Source organism: Thalassophryne amazonica, chromosome 1 (genome assembly GCF_902500255.1).
Source record: "Thalassophryne amazonica chromosome 1, fThaAma1.1, whole genome shotgun sequence".
Classification (NCBI taxonomy): domain Eukaryota; kingdom Metazoa; phylum Chordata; class Actinopteri; order Batrachoidiformes; family Batrachoididae; genus Thalassophryne; species Thalassophryne amazonica.
This window is the reverse complement of record NC_047103.1, coordinates 130,246,193-130,262,924: the sequence shown is the minus strand read 5'-3', so window position 1 is coordinate 130,262,924 and position 16,732 is coordinate 130,246,193. Positions and strand designations below refer to the sequence as shown.

The 16,732-nt window shown below is 41.6% G+C and overlaps 1 protein-coding gene across 2 annotated transcripts in view; it reads right to left on the bottom strand.

Annotated features, from left to right (window-relative positions):
* filip1l (filamin A interacting protein 1-like) overlaps window positions 1–9,399 on the bottom strand; it is a 380,097-nt gene extending 370,698 nt beyond the window's left edge. For both annotated transcript variants that reach the window (XM_034174527.1, XM_034174536.1), the window contains exon 1: window positions 9,126–9,399. The gene's annotated coding sequence lies outside the window, so the exon portion shown is untranslated. The remainder of the gene's footprint in view (window positions 1–9,125) is intronic.
* Window positions 9,400–16,732: the final 7,333 nt, after the last annotated feature.

The window sequence follows — 16,732 nt, the reverse complement described above, 5'->3', positions numbered from 1 at the left end:
ATTAAAATGTTCACAAAATCCACAATCCGGATCAGATCTGGATCAAACTTGGTCAGGTGATAGTGAGGCCCTGTCTGTGCTTCACTTTCAAATATGAGAGTGATTGAGGCATTTTGATTAAGATATAATGTAAAATATACATTAAATGCGGTTTTTTGATGTTAAATGTAAATGACCACAGAATCTGTAATCTGGATCAGATCCGTATAAAACTTTTTCAGTTGATAAAGGATGCCGTCCTACATAAGGCTCAAACATGAAACAAATGTGATCTTTTTGGGCAGAGTTATGAATTTTTGAAAATTTGTTCGATGTTAAAAATAGGGACTTTTCCAATTTTCCAAGATTTTTCCTGACTTTGACCTTTTATCCTATTACCTTGAAAATTTTATCACTTCTTGCCTGTCAGGATATGAATCTTCACTAAAAACTTCACAATGATATATGAAAAGTTGTGGGCTCCAGGCTGCTTACAAACAGACAAACAAACAAACAAATGGGCAAAAACATGGCGGAGGTAATAAGTAGTATAATGTTTTGTTTTTATTTGTTTGTTTTGTTTTCACGGTACCAAAAATGTACCGAACAGAGAACCCAACATATGGCATGTACTGAACCATGAATTTTGTGTAACATTACACTCCTACTATTGTAACGTGCACAAAGCAGCTGCTATTGTCCCCTGTATTCTATTTCTACAGTGGAGCCACCTTATTCTGTTTTGCTGCACAAACTGCACCAGTAGAGATTTCATCTTCATAAAGAGAGCAGCACAATTTTTATTTCCACCTTTGTCCCCCTCAGACCAGATCCCGTAATAGAGACTGGTGTTTCTCACATGGTACAGAATAACTACTCTGGTCATCAAAAAAAGTTAAAATTATTCCAAACTCCCTTAAAAATCTCTGTGGTCAGTTACCTCATCCCTTCACAGGAATGAACCTTTGGGATAATTTACCCTTTGTCTGGAGTCATCGATCTTCCATCAGTACACAAGTGGTGTTTGTGGAGATTTATCTGACATAGCATGACATGGTGATCTGAGGAGCCAACACTGAAAAAAGAGAATGTTTGAACCAACTTAAAAAGTGTTACAATTTGTAAAAACCTGAATGTATTAAGTTGTTTGAACTTAAGTTTGAAAGTTAAATCAACTGTAACTTACAAACTTAAGTTCAAACAACTGAATTCATTCAGGTGTTTTACAAATTGTAACACTTTTTTAAGCTGGTTCAAACATTCTCTTTTTTCAGTGAAGGTATGACAGATATCATAGGTTTTATGTTTACATCACTGCTTCATGCAATTGATCATTAACTAAATCTATTCTAGGTGATATTAGGTGATATATCTAAAATATTTATTACAATGTTAAAGAAAATGATACAGTACATCCTCCAGCCTGATCATCCAAATTTAATTATTCTTATCAATCCACAATTGTTACTTTTGCTCCAAAAACTCATCTTACAAAATTTGTGGATATGCACGAGCACCATTAAGCTTCAGTATCTGTTACTTCTAAAAATTATGGGATGACTTGGAAGCAATCCTGCTCTAATCAATATTTAAAACCTGCGTAGGCAGGCAACTCTCAGTCTCAAAGGCCAAGGACGTGAAGACATGAAAGTCACTGCAGAGGAAAGTGGATGTTTCTACATGTTGAATACTTTTACCACATACAGACACAAGTCTGATATATCAGACTCAGACTGACTTTTATTGTCACTCGACCCTTACAGGCAGAATGAAATGCAGTTTCTCCAGGTCTCGGAGTAGTTAACTGGGACAATTTTTTTTTGAACATATAGAACATATATACTCAACAAAAATATAAACGCAACACTTTTGGTTTTGCTCCCATTTTGTATGAGATGAACTCAAAGATCTAAAACTTTTTCCACATACACAATATCACCATTTCCCTCAAATATTGTTCACAAACCAGTCTAAATCTGTGATAGTGAGCACTTCTCCTTTGCTGAGATAATCCATCCCACCTCACAGGTGTGCCATACCAAGATGCTGATTCGACACCATGATTAGTGCACAGGTGTGCCTTAGACTGCCCACAATAAAAGGCCACTCTGAAAGGTGCAGTTTTATCACACAGCACAATGCCACAGATGTCGCAAGATTTGAGGGATCGTGCAATTGGCATGCTGACAGCAGGAATGTCAACCAGAGCTGTTGCTCGTGTATTGAATGTTTATTTCTCTACCATAAGCCGTCTCCAAAGGCGTTTCAGAGAATTTGGCAGTACATCCAACCAGCCTCACAACCGCAGACCACGTGTAACCACACCAGCCCAGGACCTCCACATCCAGCATGTTCACCTCCAAGATCGTCTGAGACCAGCCACTTGGACAGCTGCTGAAACAATCGGTTTGCATAACCAAAGAATTTCTGCACAAACTGTCAGAAACCGTCTCAGGGAAGCTCATCTGCATGCTCGTCGTCCTCATCGGGGTCTCGACCTGACTCCAGTTCGTCGTCATAACTGACTTGAGTGGGCAAATGCTCACATTTGCTGGCATTTGGCACGTTGGAGAGGTGTTCTCTTCATGGATGAATCCTGGTTCACACTGTCCAGGGCAGATGGCAGACAGCTTGTGTGGCGTCATGTGGGTGAGCGGTTTTCTGATGTCAATGTTGTAGATCGAGTGGCCCATGGTGGCAGTGGGGTTATGGTATGGGCAGGCGTCTGTTATGGACAAAGAACACAGGTGCATTTTATTGATGGCATTTTGAATGCACAGAGATACTGTGACGAGATCCTGAGGCCCATTGTTGTGCCATACATCCAAGAACATCACCTCATGTTGCAGCAGGATAATGCACGGCCCCATGTTGCAAGGATCTGTACACAATTCTTGGAAGCTGAAAATGTCCCAGTTCTTGCATGGCCGGCATACTCACCGGACATGTCACCCATTGAGCATGTTTGGGATGCTCTGGACCGGCGTATACGACAGCGTGTACCAGTTCCTGCCAATGTCCAGCAACTTCGCACAGCCATTGAAGAGGAGTGGACCAACATTCCACAGGCCACAATTGACAACCTGATCAGCTCTATGCGAAGGAGATGTGTTGCACTGCATGAGGCAAATGGTGGTCACACCAGATACTGACTGGTATCCCCCCCCAATAAAACAAAACTGCACCTTTCAGAGTGGCCTTTTATTGTGGGCAGTCTAAGGCACACCTGTGCACTAATCATGGTGTCTAATCAGCATCTTGGTATGGCACACCTGTGAGGTGGGATGGATTATCTCAGCAAAGGAGAAGTGCTCACTATCACAGATTTAGACTGGTTTGTGAACAATATTTGAGGGAAATGGTGATATTGTGTATGTGGAAAAAGTTTTAGATCTTTGAGTTCATCTCATACAAAATGGGAGCAAAACCAAAAGTGTTGCATTTATATTTTTGTTTAGCTTATGAGAACACACTTCTAACAGGACTTTGATCTTAAATTTTTTCCAAGGTAAAAATTTGTGGATTTGGAAACTAGTGTTGGCAGAGGTTTGCACTCTATGATTGCAGTACTCTAGTTTGTTTTGTTTATAACTTGCATTACCCATACTGTCCCCACTTTTTCTCATGTAGACAACATTTTAATTAACTTTTGGAAAAATGTGTTCATCAGTAAAATTGGAAGTTCTTTTCCATTTTAGACATGACCTTCTCACAAAACTTTGTGGAAATCTGTTCATTAGGGGTTTTGTTTATGCATTCCTACTAACAAAACAACAAACAGCTGTGAATGTAATAATAGTGGTAATAAAATGCTTACCAAAGTACGCAAAGGATGATGAAATCCCAGTACACTTAATCAGTCTCAGACCCTTGGGACCTTCCTAACACCACAAACCCTACACATGCAGGGTTTAAAGGTGACTGCAAGCACCAGAAGGCTGTGGCTCCCAGTCCCACTATCATACACACTTAAACAGATTAACTCATTGCATTCAGTCACATGCCAGATCCCAAACATTTTAAAGTTGCATCCTGGGTGTCTGTCTGCCAGCCCAGGCATTTGTAGGAGTCTTTCCACAAGATCTTACATTATGAAGGACTATTTGAACACAGCAGGAATTACTAAAATTATTTCATCATGTTTGAGCAACTGCCAGGTCTTTCAATTCATCATTTTTGGAGGTGATGGTCTGGTGGTTAAGCGTTGGGCTTCAGACCAGAGGATCCTGGGTTCAAAACCCAGCCAAACCAGAAAATTACTAAGGGCCTTTGGGCAAGGTCCATAATCCGTAGTTGCTCCTGTGTGTGTAGTGAGTACCTTGCATGGCAGCACCCTGATATCAGTGTGTGAGTGTGTTTGCATGAATGGGTGAATGCAAGGCATAATTGTAAAGCATTTTGTGCTTCTGATGCAGATGGAAAAGCACTGTATAAATGCAGTCCATTAATCTTTGATATGGGTCAAAACAGGGGATCCAGTATAGATCCGGATATTGATCTAACTTCAGCTTATACATCTTCAAGAAGGAAATCAACCCATCATCATTGAGTACAAATAAAAATACAATTTTTTCTAGTTCATAATTACCCACTTTCTTTCAAAGGTCCTGATATATTGAAAATGCCTCCCTACTGAATAGGACCTGCATGGCAAGGCCACACATTGCAGGTGGTCAGCCCATATAGTGGCAGTTCCATGGCATTCCACTGGCCAGCCAAATGACATTCACTGCTGAAGTATCATCCTTAGCCTGGCTTCAGGATGAGTCTTTGGTTGCTACTTTTCCTTTGGAAACCATATCAATGCCTGATGTCACCCTGGCATCAGACAAACCTTTCGACCTCCATAACGTGAGAGATCTCGAGGCTGATAACTCTCAAAGTGAAGGAGTTCAATTATCCTGTGCCATCCTTCACAGATTTGGAGAAAATGGAAAGTTAGTGTAACTGATAGATTGAGGCAGCATCAGCTGTAATTCAACCTTTGCTCTGAGCCAAGGTGAGTCTGCAGGTCTTAACTCCAAAACACCTCAACATGAGAGGTCAATGATTGACAATGTGATTTGAGGAAAATAACCCATGAAATGTGAGGTAATCAGTTGAAATAAAAACCTCCAGACTGTTGGTATATTTTAATGTACATGGTCACCAGTCCCTTCTTTGGAGCATCAAGGCTGAACACAAAGCAGTAAATGTCGCCATCGATCTGCATTTCAACTCTCTGTTCTTAGACATTGAGCAAGGACCACACCATTGAGATCATGGATACAAGAAGCTAAAATGAATTTCATTTCTGGACAATCTCTTAACATGGCCCCACAGTTTAGCTGACCATTGTTTGAAAAGGCCAGAGTAGCTGTCATATGTATATTGTTTTCAGGGCCTCCACTTGAGTTGGATGAAACAGCCTGCCCAGAATCATGTTGCATGAAAATCCTCTCAGTCAGATTTTGTTTCCTATTTTGTTTATGTGTGCAACAAAAAAATGTGGGTGGAGGTAGGGATGGGGACAAAACCATATATGTAGAATCCCAGTCAAGATCAAAACCTTAAAAGTTCCAGTGTGAGTCAAAACCAAGACTTTGAAAGAGGTGAGGCCTAAAAAAAGCATAAGTCTGAAAATGTGTGACAAGAAAATTCATATTTCAAAATACTGGAACATTTTATTTCAAGTCACTATTTATACAGTATGAAAACCATGAATCTCTCCAATCTGATTCAGTCCACAGTTGTCCAGAAGACACTCAAGGACACTTTCCGCAAGGAGCTTAAGCCATAGAAGTTTATTACTGAATGCTCTGGGTGATCAGAGTTCTGGATCAAAGAATATTCATGGAAAGTTGCCTGGAGGGGAAAAGTGTGGTTGGAAAAGATGCACAAGCAACAGGGTCAACCACAACCTTGAGAAGATTGTAAGGCAAAACTTATTCAAGATCTTCGGCGCACTTCTGAGGAGCAGTGGGCCTGAGACAAGAGGATCCTCGGTTCAAAGCCCCGTCTGACTGTAAAATCACTAAGGACCCTTGTGCAAGGTCCTTAATCCCCAGGTTCCTCCCCATGTGTAGTGAGCACCTTGCATGGCAGCACCCTGACATTGGTATGTGAGTGAATGGGTGGAATGGGTGAATGTGAGGCATTACTGTAAGAGATTTGTGCTTTTGATACAGATGGAAAAGCGCTATATAAATACAGTCCATTTACATCAGTAGGAGAAGACTGAGGCTGGAGTCAGTGCTTCAAGAGCCACCTTATACAGACGTGTCCAGGAAATGGGCAACAAGTGTTGTATTCCTGGTGTCAAGCCACTCGGGAACCAGAGGCAATGTCAGAAGCTTCTTACTTGGGCTAAGGAGAAAAGAACTGGACTGTTGCTCAATAGTCCAAAGTTCTCTTTTCAGATAAACTAAATTTTATATTTGGTTTGGAAATCACAGTCCCAGAGTTCCCAGCATTACTAGTTACCTGACCATGGTATTACTGTACTTGACCACAGACAATCCCTCATAGATTCTTTAAGGGATATTGTCAAGATGAACATAAGAGATACCAGGACCAACAATCCAGATGAGCTGAAGGCTGCAGCAGTGCTACAGGCTGACTGCCTTTATGCCACACCAGGACTTCAGGTGTAATCCAGGACTTCATTCAAAAAGATTCACAACCAAATACTTAGTGCATAAATGAGCATACTTTTCAGAAGTTAGATATTTCTGTAATTTAAATTATTTTTCAAACTGATCTTCTGAAATATTCTAGTAATTTGAGATGTGCATTTTCTATTTTTTTTTTTTTTTTTTTTTTTTTGGAGCTGTAGGCCTTAATATTCAAAATAAAAAATAGAAAAAAAAATACTGGAACATTTTAGTTTATATGTCCTGAAATACCTGACAAAAAATATTGAACGTGCAAATGAAGTTTTTTCCAATTGACAAAACCAAATTTAATGACAGCTGATTGTTCTCTCATTCTTGACGCTCAGTGGGACCAATGGATCCAAGAGAGTGTTGCACTGTGGGATCTCCTATCACATTTAACACCAGTTAATAAAATATGAATTAATTTAGTAATTTTGTTATTATAAGTTTTAATTAATGTGTATACCAATTCTTGACCAAGATTGAGTCAAGACAGAGTACAATTGTTTACAATTCTGAGACAAGACAGAAAAAGTGAAAAGGTGATCTCAAGACCGGTGTCAAAACCAACATAGGACTCAAGTACTAGAACACTAAGTTGAGGTCAATAGAGGCTTTCTGACACTGCTCCACACCTGCTCAATCAAAACAAGACACAAAGTTCTAAATCTGCAACATCAAAACAAGGGCTTTGGGCCTTTTAGACAATAGGCTGTGGGATGAAATCTGTTTCTATAGTAAGGAGAGAGAGAAAGGAGCGCTTTCATCCTGAAAGGATGCAGAGTAGAACCAATCCCCCTTCAAAAGGAGCCAGATGATGTGGTGTACACATCTCATTGGGATACCTCATGAACATGTTTGGAGTCCTTACTGGTGTATCTGACTGGAAAGAAATCCTGAGAAAGACTCCAAACATGCTGGAGGGTTTGCATATTCCATGTGACTGGAGAGTACTTTGGGATCCTGACTTAGGAGATGCAGTTATGTTGTGGGTCATCTGGGCTACACGACCAACTACTGACGTCACCCAAGCCCCAGACAAAGAAAATTGATTGATGAAAGGACATATGACTAAAAAGTCATTTTGAATAACAGAATGATACTGATATAATGCCAGCATGTTTCATGTGTAACAACAAATCATAACCCATGGCAAAGCTTGTTAGAGAGTCATACTAAGCATTTTCTTGGTAACATCTGTGCTACTGTGCTGACCACTACATACCAGCACGTCATCAAACTATGGATGGCAGCATAGGATATCCTATGTGAACATGTGATAATGGCTTTGGTATTTTTTTGCTTTGACAACTAATAATGTTGTCTATGTTCTCTCAATTAAATTTAGCTACAGTGAAAAGGCGTGACATCTGATTATTGTCCATCTCTCTTAGATTACTATGAACATGTTACCAAACTGAGACACGAGTGGAGGCCCAGTAACTTGACCTCATCCCTCCCTGCCCCCAGCAGTCGTTCCCACAGTGAGACACCACTGTGGGCTCTCATGCACATGCTGCCCTTTGGAAATTCCCTGTCTGCAGCCCAGGCCACCCTACAGCACCAGTGTACACTCAGGACAGTATCAGAGTACTGAAACAGGTGAATTATTGCCACAGCTTTGATGTGGTGAGCAAATTTGACAGCGGGGTGCCTTACCCCTGCCAGGACATTATCGTGGTTTGTCCCTGATGGCATATTCACTTGAAAGGCATGGAGGCTTTATTTTGTTTGGTGAACAACACTATTAAAAAAGAAACCAATTTCTGAAGAGCAAAAATAAAGAAAAATACAATCGCATTCTCAAGATTCATGCAGAGAGTTGAGAGCAACCCAGTATCCACCAAGACTTAGCACACCTTATCACACTGTCAATTCTTTTAAAAATGTAAAGCATCTGCAGCTTTACCCAGTTTCATCCCAAAATTTAATAGTAACTATTTCAGGTAGACCCAATTATTGCACCAAGATTGACAATAATAATTATTTTTTGCAATAGTCTTGCAAATAACTATGACACATACCCTCCTTAGCAGATGTACAATAGCACATTAAAATAAATAAATGACTTCAGAGCCCTGTCTTTATCAATAACAACCAGATCATGTCATTCCATTGGAGCAAATTCAATCCCATTAGATTAAAGAAAGATCTGCACACTGTTCCAGTGACCCTCAGAGCCTCCTGGAGCCTCCGCCCTGGCCTCTAATCTCATTCTGTCTAATTAGCAGCAATCTTGTCACAAAGCTGCCACATCCCAGATTATATCTTATCTAAATCCATTCCTGCTCAGTCTATTAGTGCATGTGTAGTTTAAGCAACTGCAGAATAAATCAAATGAGAAAACTTCTTTTAATGTAATGCATTCAGTGCTGTATTGATGAAAAGCAGGCCTTATAGATTTTTACGCATTTATTCATGGTAATATTACAAGATGTTGGCCGTATAAATTCCATACAATGTGAATGTTGCAGTGTTTGAGCAGGTGCTGTGAGATGAGCCCAGTCTTACCTCTGGCAGTGAAGCTTCAGCCCACCGTGCTGCTGTGTCGCTGCAGAGCCACTGGCTGTGCTGTCAGCCCGCCGCCTCAGATCGAGCCTTATCCTCAGTGTGAGCGTTTGCTTCTTGTCTCTCAGCTTCCGTTTTCTCCTGTCTGTTGCATCCTCAGCAGACTGTGTACAGTCCAGGTGGTCGGGTCGAGGTGGGAAAGGAGAAGAGGAGGATAAGGAAGATGAGGAGTGCCTCTTGACAGACTGCGAGAGCTGCTGTGTGTCTGTGATGAGTGTGAATACAGACTGTGAGAGAGAGAGGACGGGGTAGAGAGAGTGGGGGGGGGGTTACAGGACCTACCATGCAGATATCAGCCGTGTTGCAGTTAAATTTAAACCACCCTCCCTGCTGACACCTTGAGCCTCGGCTGGCCTCGTGCGCACGCAGAGCTTTGAGTGAACCATATGGCCCCTGACAAAAGGCCGAGCACTCAGGAGTTTGTGTCTGTTTCATAGGAAACACAGAATCAAAGCAAGAGGAGCACAAATAAAATTTTAAAAGTTTATCCTGAGAGTCAAAACAAGTGTGGCGTAATGGACAAGTGGTTAGTGCACTTGTTTCCACAACAGAAGGTTCCTGGTTGAAGACCACCCCTGCTCGTTCTTCATGTAATGGCATTTCATCAGAAAGGTCATCCGGCATAAAACATGTGACATATTATCATGTAGATCCATATTGAGCCTATTGTGGCGACCTCAATTGAAAAAATGGAGAAGCTTAAGGGACTTACTACTCTAAGTGTAATAACAAACATGGCACTCAGTAGAGGGCATTCCTCTGTCAGGATGAAGGAGGACCTTCAGTGATATTTTAGTGTACGTATACTGCAGGAACTTCTACTTTCATTAATAACAAATGCATTTCCACTTACTTGCTTAGGATTTTTTTTTTATCTTCCCTTGTTGCTGTAACAAGAAAATTTAATTCAAATGAAAGATCAGAACTAAATTATTAGTATACTAGATTTATTTACAGTGACAAGATGACAGTTCTGTGTGGCGGAGATGGCGGTAAGGGCACCGGATGTATTTTGTGGTGTAGAAACTTGAGGTGTGAACAGATTTAAAGAGGAATAATGAACTATGGTCAGTTTTTGCTGTTTCACCATTTTTTATTTGGTGGGGGGGTTGCATTCTTCTCTACTGAGCTCCCCCTACAGCTCAGGAGTACATATGTCACAAAATTGTCCTAAACACTCACTGCCGGCCTGCCACCTCCCCTCTTTCCCCGCTGTCTATGTGTACGTATTTGTCTTCAGCAGAGCCTGCGAACGCAATCCATGAAGTCATGTCAAGAAAGCAATAATACGAGGTCTATTAGAAAAGTATCCGACCTTATTATTTTTTTAAAAAAACCATATGGATTTGAATCACGTGTGATTGCGTCAGACAAGCTTGAACCCTCGTGCGCATGCGTGAGTTTTTTCATGCCTGTCGGTTGTGTCATTCGCCTGTGAGCAGGCTTTGAGTGAGGTGTGGTCCACCCCTCTCGTCTATTTTTTATTGCGAATAAATGTCTGAACGATTTGGAGCTTTGCTGCATCAATTTTTTTTCCTGAAACTGTGAAAGACCTCCAGGTGGACACAGTTCGAAAAATTAATATGGCTTTCAGGGACGATTTTATGGGGATTAAACAGATTACGGAGTGTTACTGCCACTTTAAGGACTGCCCACAACTCCTGAGAGTGCAGCGCGCTCCCAGTCCCGATCGACAGGCTGACACCCCACTGGAACAACCAGATCATTTCCAACGTGAAAGCTTTGTTGATCCGGGACCTTGTCTGATTTTCACAAAAAGGCAGAAGATGTGGACATCAGCACTTTTTTGGCACATTCCACCATTATAGGAGTTTTTTTCATGGAAAAAGAAGCGGAGGGACGCGCCACGGAGCTGTTCATTACGCGGCACAAAACCACCTCCGTGTTGGTCTCACAGGACGGCTTTCAGGTGGATTTCAGATGGATTCCGGTTGCTTTCCAGTTATATGAATTTTGTGTGAAATTGTTCAAGCTTTGTAGGTGAAATTCTTTTCCATTTTTGCTTGATGTACAAATTCAGTTGTTCAACAGTCCGGGGTCTCCGTTGTCGTATTTTGTGCTTCATAATGAACCACACATTTTCAGTGGGCGACAGGTCTGGACTGCAGGCAAGCCATTCTAGTACCTGCACTCTTTTACTACGAAGCCACGCTGTTGTAACACGTGCAGAATGTGGCTTGGCACTGTCTTGCTGAAATAAGCAGGGACGTCCCTGAAAAAGACGTTGCTTGGATGGCAGCATGTGTTGCTCCAAAACCCGGATGTACCTTTCAGCATTGATGTGCCATCACAGATGTGTAAGTTGCCCATGCCATGGGCACGAACACACCCCCATACCATCACAGATGCTGGCTTTTGAACTTTGCGCTGGTAACAATCTGGATGGTATTTTTCCTCTTTTGTCCAGAGGACACGACGTCCATGATTTAAAAAACAATTTTAAATGTTGACTCTTCAGACCACAGCACACTTTTCCATTTTGCGTCTGTCCATTTCAAATGAGCTTGGGCCCAGAGAAGGCGGTGGCATTTCTGGATGTTGTTGATGTATGGCTTTCACTTTGCATGATAGAGTTTTAACTTGCACTTGTAGATGTAGCAAAGAATTGTGTTAACTGACAATGGTTTTCTGAAATGTTCCTGAGCCTATGCGGTAAGATCCTTTACACAATGATGTCGGTTTTTAATGCAGTGCCACCTGAGGGATCAAAGGTCCCGGGCATTCAGTGTTGGTTTTCGGCCTTGTCACTTACGTGTAGAAAGTTCTCCAGATTCTCTGAATCTTCTGATTATATTATGTACTTTAGATGATAGAATCCCTAAATTCCTTGCAACTGAACATTGTGAAACACTGGTCTTTAACTGTTGGACTATTTTTTCACACAGTTGTTCACAAAGTCGTGATCCTCACCCCATCTTTCAAAATCATTGTTGATCAATGATCTAATTATTGGTCATCACTTAGATATGATTGAGTTATGTGAAACCTGGCTTAAACCTACATCTGTCCTCCCCTTAAATGAGGCCTGCCCACCAGCATATACATCTAGTCACTTCCCTTGTGATGCGAAGCAAGGCAGGGGTGTTGCTCTTATTTATAAATCTAGATTTAGCTTATTAGCTGTTGGGGGTTACAAATATAACTCATTTGAGCATCTGATTCTCCACTCTGCTCAGGATATTACACATTGCCAAGGTCAGAAGAATAAAAATCAGTAGTATTACTTTGTCACTGTATATAGGTCTCCTGGCCCATATTCTGAATTCTTAGATGAATTTAGTGCATTCATCTCTAACTTGTCAACTAGTGTAGATAACATTCTGATCATTGGTGACTTTAATATTTATATAAATAAGCCTTCTGATCCCCTCTGCAAATTATTTATGGAAATTGTGGATGCATTAGGATTTTGGCAATGCAGTTGGGATTCGAAGCACATTAGTGGAAATACCCTGGATCTGGTGATCGCATGTGGTATTGCTGTCACGAATATTGACATCATGCCTCTTACATCAGTGGTGTCTGATCACTCACTTATTAAGTTTACAGTTTCACTGCCGTGTTTAGTGGAACAACAACCTTATATATCATTACGGCGATGCATCAACTCCTCAACTAAGACTGAACTCGAAGCTAGACTACCTGATGTCTTAGCTTCACATTTGACAAATACCCAGTCAGTAGACAGACTTGTGGATAGTTTAAACTCAGTGCTCAAAACTACACTAGACATGACTGCACCACCTGTGTTAAAATCGCGCTCCCCCAAATCACAGTCACCTTGGTTCAATGATTATCTGCGTGACCTCAAGCATAAAGCAAGAGGTCTAGAACGGAAATGGCGTCATTCAAAATTAGAAGCATTCCACCTTGCGTGGCGTGATGCTATCTTAGACTATAAGCATGCATTATTGGCTACAATATGTACCTACTACTCTGATTTGATCAACAAAAACAAGCGTAACTCAAAGTTCTTGTTTGACATGGTGGCAACACTTATGCATGGAAAACCACCTGTAGTTCACTCTCCTTTTACAGAACAAGATTTCCTGGATTACTGGTTAAACATATCCCTGCATGCCTTAACCCAGCCACTACACCCTGCTATTGAGGTGGGTGCCACTACTGAGGTATTACCTAGATTTACAGAATTTGATAGTATCTCACTAGTGTAGGGGAAAACCAGAGGATGAATATAATAATGTTTTGGAATATTGAAAATTATCACTTGTGGAGAATTTTATACTGGGGCACCACTTATTTCAAAGTATAAGTACTTCTGAGTTTATACATTCATTAATTGATTAGTCTCGATTTAATTAATCAGTCTCAGTTTAATTAATCAGTCTCAGTTTCTAAAGGATAAGCTCCGCAGATCAGATCCGACACCCTCTGTAAAACCATAAAAAAATCACAGACAACTTCACACGATTAAGATATTTATTTAACCCTGGCAGGAGTTAAATAACAGGACATATCACAGTGATCAATTTAATTATGACAACCTTCGATGAGCAAGGATTATGCGATGTTCAGATAATTTGGTTTCGTAGCAGGAGTTTTAGGAGTAAGATTCGTCCTAATTAACAGGTAATTTACTTTGTTATTGTTAACCTGAGAGAAGATTAATGATTTTGAATAGAGTTAAATAAAGCCACTCTGTTTATCTGACAACATAGCCCGGTCTTACTTGCGCAGTGCAGCGAGTCACCGTGAGGTCCGATGCTGGAATCGTCTGGTTCAGTCGACGCTCTGTCCGCCACACAGCTTTGCCAGGGACCGTGACAAAGAGGCTCTGCCAGTCCGACCTCGGTCTCATCAGTGGCGGGGATGATTTCTGTTATTGCGATGCTGTGATTTTGCAGCGGCAGTTCAAGTCGCTGTGGATGTCTCAGCTGACCTGGATGTTTTTCCTCTGCAGCGCTCTGGAGTATGGCTCGTCAGAATAAAGGTTTGAGCGTCTTTATTCTCTATCAAAAATCAAAAATTTGTCTTTTGTCGTCGTCTTTTTGGAAGCTTGGTCGAATCAGAATTCAATGCAAAATTAGCTGAAAAATGTTTGTGAAAGGAAATTGGAGTTTGAAAAAGAAAAAAGGTTTTAATTTGAAAATTCGATAAAGGAAGTTAAATGCGCCGGCATGTTTAACTTGACAAAGGTTGCAAAAGTGTCAGAAAATAAATTCTTGTCGGTATGCCAAACAAGAAAGAGTCTTAAGTAGCACGTGGCTTTAGACAAAGAGTCATAAATCTTGACGGCTTTAGGCGCGTCTTTAGACTCAAGGAAAAGACGAGAGAATAGTAAAGAGGTAAGCGAAGCAGAAGAAGCAAGCAAATTCACAGGCGCGAGCTCTTTTAAAGGGTTAATAAGCTCCACCCCCAAGAATTCTGGGTAATGTAGTTTCTGGAGTTTCCATTGTCTAGTTTTATATATATAAATCAGCATGGCTCCAACATTCTGCTTTGAAACCAAACCAAGTCCTGCAGAATAGATCTTGTAACTGGTTTACCTGGAATTATATACCACACACACACACACACATACATATATATATATATATATATATATATATATATATATATATATATATAAACATTCCCCAATGAACAGTTATAACACATCAAATATAACACTTTCATGCATGCATAGAAAAGAGTGACATGTTTCCTTTTCTCTTTTTTTTTTGTTCTTTTGCTACAACAATACAATGAAACTCCCTTTTTAAAATGAGGTTAGGAGTTTGAGTCTTGCAGTCTTGAGTCTTTTCTCTGCACCACGTGCCCAACTCCACCTGCAGACCGGAGTCAGCGTGTGAGGCTGGGAAAAAATGTCTCGAACACTCGGGCTCTCAGCACAGGATCTCCACAGGGCTGTGTCCTTTCCCCTGTGCTCTTCTCCCTCTACACTAACTGCTGCACCTCCAGCCACGACTCTGTAAAGCTCATCAAGTTTGCGGATGACACCACCCTCATCTGAGTCATTTCGGATGGGGATGAGTCTGCCTACAGGAGGGAGGTGGACCGGCTGGTGACCTGGTGCAGCAGCAACAACTTGGAGCTCAACGCCCAGAAAACAGTGGAGATGATCGTGGACTTCAGAAAAGCCACAGCCCCCCCGCCCTCCCTCACCCTCACCAACAGCCCCATCGCCACTGTGGTCTGTCACCGCTTCCTCTGCACCACCATCACCCAGGACCTCAAGTGGGAGTCAACCATCAGCTCCCTCATCAAGAAGGCCCAGCAGAGGATGTACTTCCTGCGGCAACTGAAGAAGGCCAAGCTGCCTGTCCAGCTGATGGTGCAGTTCTACACGGCCATCATCGAGTCCATCCTCTGCTCCTCCATCATGGTGTGGTACGCCGGGGCCACAGCCAGGAACAGACACAGACTGCAGCGCATTGTGGCCTCTGCTGAGAAGGTGATCGGCTGTAGCCTTCCATCTCTCCACGACCTGCACGTCTCCAGGACTCTGGTCCGAGCAGGTCGGATCACAACTGACCCTTCTCACCCTGCTCACGGTCTATTCAAACCACTCCCCTCGGGCAGGAGGCTACGGTCCATCCGGACCAGAACCTCCCGCCATAAGAACAGTTTCTTCCCCTCTACCGTTAGACTCATGAACACCTCATAACTCAGTCACCTTAAGCTTAACTCTGTCACTTTATCATTTTATCATGGGTCACTTTAGACAATGTACTTTGGTTTTTTAATTGCACTCCTTCCACTGCACTGTTTTTTCTGTTTCTCTGTTTTTCTGTTGCACACAGCCTTTCATATTTCTTTTTTTTTACTTATATTTTATCTTATTTTGACACATATGTTATATTTTATCCTAGCATTTTATCTCTTCTTAATGTTGCACCATTGTACCGAAGCAAATTCCTAGTCTGTGAATCCTGTTCACTGGCAATGGCAATAAACTTCTTATGATTCTGATTCTGAAATTAACCTGTCCTTCCCAAGTCGTTCCACAGGGGTCACTCTTGTTTCATGATTAGATTGTTATTTATCTAGCAGAGCTGTGAAAGGGGGTTTTGAGTGGTGTCTGGTTTGGGCCACTGATAAGAATTCCCAGCTATGTGGAGAATGCACTTTGGGGAAGTTCTAAATCCTGAATATAGTGGGGTTTGTTGACAGATCCAAGCCGTGTATGGCTTAAAATGTCTCCTCTTTGACACCTGGAGATATACCAGGCCTTGCTGTATGGGGTTTATCTTTTCTTTTTTCTTTGAAGGAGCCCACTCGATTCGACTTTGGGTCTCCAACTTTGAATCGCCAAAACGAGGAAGGCTGTGACGGACGGTGCGTGATGTCTTCCACTGGTGGTGAGGCTGAGGAGGGTTAGTGTCAGACTAGCAGAGTGGCTACTACATGCTAAAGTGGTCCGACTATGGTACCACATCTTACATTTGCCTAATTATTTATATTATTCATGGCACGTTTGACTACTCCAAATTTAGTAGCTTGGATACCTGGTCGGCTTTGTGTTCTCGGTCTAAATTTGGGTTAGCTTCAATGTCTTCAGACGGTTC